At 40.0% G+C, this 4,170-nt stretch overlaps 1 pseudogene; it reads right to left on the bottom strand.

Moving 5' to 3' along the window:
• Positions 1 to 756: 756 nt before the first annotated feature.
• LOC143387350 (putative ribosome biogenesis protein RLP24 pseudogene) lies at positions 757 to 1,683 on the bottom strand (annotated as a pseudogene).
• Positions 1,684 to 4,170: the final 2,487 nt, after the last annotated feature.

Raw genomic sequence — 4,170 nt, 5'->3', positions numbered from 1 at the left:
TCCAATGACCCAGATTTCCTGGCTGGGAATGAAAACTGAATCCAGAGGTGGAACCAATGCCAGGACCCTACGCTCTCCCAGGATAGAGTGAGCTTCTTGTCCCTGGAGGTTTGTCAGCAGGGTCTGCACCTTCAGAGCTGGCGAGAAGCAGGCTACTCAGGGCATTGGAGAGGGTTGGGACTAGAGCCTTCTCTTGGATTCTTTTTTTTTTTTTTTTTTTTGCTAAGCATATATTTCTCTTTAATTAACTATATTTCCTAATAAAGTAGTATGTGTAAAGAAAGTTATTTTCTTCCAAGTAAAAATACCTCATATTTTTTAGTATATTCAAATAATATATAGGCACACACTAAAAATGTTATTATTTTATGTACAAATGGGCAGATGTTATACTCATAAATTCTATATTCCATAACAATTAAGAACCTGTTTTTAAAAAGAAAGAAAACTCTGCAACAAATTTTAAGACACTAGGATTACTTTGCTTCTACATCAGGGGAGGGGGGAGGGAGCTTGCTCTACCAGGAATCACAAATTAGAACTGAGTATTCTCTAAAGCAGAAATAATATAGTGCCATTTCAAATAAAGATTAGTCAGCTCTCCTCACAAACACTCACAACTACCTGCCAACAACAGGTAAACCAGGTCAAAACAGCTTAGCATAACTAGGCTTCATGGTATTTGGCCATTATGCTCCTTTAGGCTAATAAATCAAAACAGAAAATACTAAAATTAATGATTTTGAGATTGCCATACATTTTGAGATTGTTGTATCCTCCCTTCTATAACATAATAAAGGGAACATTTTACTGCAAAGAAAATTTGATTTTACCTATCACTGGCCATAAATTTTTGTAATTACTTATTAAATAAATGCTGCCTATTGCCATTATCCAAAAGGCATGACCATTCTGTCCACAATCCACTTGTGCATTTATAAAGAGAATTTTCATGATTTACATAAGCATGTCTATCAATGAAGACATTACAATGAGGTGCAATCTAACATCCATAATCTGATGCTTTGCAGATAGCAATGTAGAACAGTATTTGTAATCACCTTTCACTTCAGTGACCTTATATAAAAATTAATTATTTAGAATTAAATTCTAAGTCTCCAAAGGAGATTTTCAAATGTACACATAGAAATGATTATAGAGTAAGATTTTTAAGAAACATCCTCCATGTCCACATCCTGTTGTAACTGCTGTACCATTTTTTCTTCCAGCTGCTTTCCTTTGCCTGCAAGAGGGGCTCTGATAAGATGGATGTTTTGCTTGACTTCTTTAATGTCCTGAACTTTCTGTAGCTCTTTATTTTTCTTCAATCTGTTCACTATAAATTTAGCTTGGCGTTTCTGTTTGATCTCTTCAACTCTCTTCATTGCATCAATAGTTTTATTCCATAGTTCTTGCTGGTATTGGACAGGTTCATTTCTACGTTTTTCAAATTCAAATGAGTTATCCACTGTAAGCTCTTTGCCAGCTGCTTTCCGGAATGCTTTAGTCCACCTGACCTTGCGAGGATTACGCTTCTTTTTAAAGTTCTTATGACATTTGGATTTACAGAATCTGAATACCTTGCAATCATTGCGGACGAACATCATGCCGTGGCCGGGGTAGATGGGCCCTGAACAGAAATAACACTTCTCCATACGCATGTTGAGGCCGCGTGGGTCCCCACCGACCTTCTCTTGGATTCTTGCCAATTGCCCCACCCCTGATGCTGAAGCCAACAGGGTGCCCAGTCCACCCTCCCCTCCAGCACCAGGAGAGTCTAGAACTTGCTTCTTCAAATCTCCCTTCCCTGAGTGGGTCAATGTCTTGATGGGACCTTTCCCGCCCCAGGTGCACACCGACACTTCTCCTAATGCATCCTGGCTGGCCGGCTGGGAGCCACAGACGACATGTCACATGAGGGGACATAAGGGGGCTCTCACATTTCCCACGCCTGGGCTCCTGGGCCCCCAGCATTCATGATGGCTGATTTCAACATGAAAGGGCCCCTTGAGAAGGAGAGCCCCCCTCCCTTTTCCCCTCGCCTCTGCTAAGCCCCACTCTACAGCTAAACACTGTCTGAGCCTCCCTCCCTCTGGAGCACCCTCTCACTCACCTGCCAAGCCTTCCCCAGACTGCTGCAGCCTCACCTCGCAGCCTCTGCCACCCAGGATGAGAATCCCAACGTGGGGTGGGGGGCTCAGGGCTCCATACTGCAGAGGAGAAAGGGGGGTCAGTCTGTCCTAAAGGTATAAGCCATTTGGCCAACCATAGGCCAGAATGACTGAATAAATCTTCGTGGGTGCTTTAATGCTCTGAGGACAGGAGGTCTCCCAATCTCAAATCCAAAGACAGGCAGAGCAGTGAAATTTCCCATGAGCCCTTCCAGGCATCTGCCCTAAATTTTCGAAGTGGCATTTTTTTAAACCTTTTATTTTGACCTAATTTTAGATTTACAGAAAAGTTGCCAAAAATAGAACAGATAGCTTCAGTACACCCCTCACCTAGCCTTCCCTAATATTCACATCTTACATAACCCTAGTAAATGATCAAGCCTGAGAACTTATCCTTAGTTCAGTACAATCACCTGAACTTCACATCTTATTGGATGCTGGGTACAGTGGTGCATGTCTGTAATCCCAGCAGCTCAGGAGGCTGAGACAGGAGGATAGGGAATTCGAGGCCTGCCTCAGCAAATTAACAAGGCCCTAAGCAATTTAATGAGACCCAGTCTCAAAATTTAAAAAAAATGAAAATAAAAAAGGGCTGTGGATGTAGCTCAATGGTAAAGCAGTCCTGAGTTAGATCCCCAGTACCTAAAACAAAACAAAACAACTCTTATTGGAATTTCCCGTTTTTCTACTAAGATCTTTTCCTGCTTCCATCACCCCATTCTGGACACCACACTGCATTTAGTTGTTATTTTTCTTTTGTGTCCCTGATCAATTTGTTGCCGCAGTACTGCTGCAGCAAAATAACCAGGGGGTGACGAACAACTTGTGTAGATTGATACAGCAGGAGTGGGAGCCATTTATTGTAGGACACAAGGGGTATATATACATTCCACACAGATTATCTTAATTAACATAAACTAGATACAGCAGTCAACGAATCACAGTTAATGGCTTGCTGGTACCACCTCACAAACCACTCCCTCTGGCAAAATGCCAGGCGCCATCCTGACTTGTTTACAGACCTTAACATTGGTGACATTCCCTCAGTCTATACTCATCTTTCATGATCTTGACAGCACTGAGGAATAAGTGTTTTGTAGAACTGTGGGTTACCTTGTGTTTTCTCAAGATCAGAGGGAGGCTCTGCAGTTTTGGCAATACCACAGAAATGGTGGTGGTTCCTTCTCAGCTCACCATATCAAGAGGCTCATGTCTCCAACATGTTTGATTACTGGTGGTGATGACCTTGATCACTTAGTTAAGTTGATGTCTAAAGGGTCTATCCACTATAAAGTTACTATATTTTTCTTTTGAATTAATACATATCTTGGGGAAAATACTTTGATATATATGTGCAACTATTCATAACTTTATAATTTAATTTACACATATATCTTTTTTAATTTCTTTGTTTAGTTGTAGATAATTGTTATACCTTTATTTATTTTATGTGGTGCTGAGGATTGCACACAGTGCCTTACACATGCAAGGAAAGTGCTTATCACTGAGTCACCACTCCAGTCTGAAACAAGTATATCTTTATCATACAATATAGTAATTTGACACATATATTGATAATAATGGTGTAATTATCATTTTGCCTCCTCAAATACTTATCATTTCTCATTTTGTTTATCACATTTATTTTCTTCTAGTAATTTTGAATCATATCATATATTGTTGTATATATAGAATAGAACACAAGAACTAGTTAATCCTACCAGTGTTTGTGCCCATTTCAAAATTTGCCTACAACTAAAGATTCCAAATGTTCGGCACGTTTTTTTAAATATTCATAAAATGTCAAATTATTTAAACATAATGAAAATGATGCCTGTAATCCCATAAGCTTGGGAGGCTGAGGCAGGAGGATCATAATTAAAATCCAGCCTCAGCCACTCAGAAATGTCCTAAGAAAATTAGGAAGATTCTGTCTCAAAATAAAAAAGATAAAAGGGCTAGGGATGTGGCTCAGTGATTAAGTGTCCCTGGGTTTCAT

The sequence above is a fragment of the Callospermophilus lateralis genome, unplaced genomic scaffold (genome assembly GCF_048772815.1).
Source record: "Callospermophilus lateralis isolate mCalLat2 unplaced genomic scaffold, mCalLat2.hap1 Scaffold_921, whole genome shotgun sequence".
Taxonomy (NCBI): Eukaryota; Metazoa; Chordata; class Mammalia; order Rodentia; family Sciuridae; genus Callospermophilus; species Callospermophilus lateralis.
Note: the sequence above shows the minus strand (reverse complement) of the source record. Positions and strands in the feature narration are given on the sequence as shown.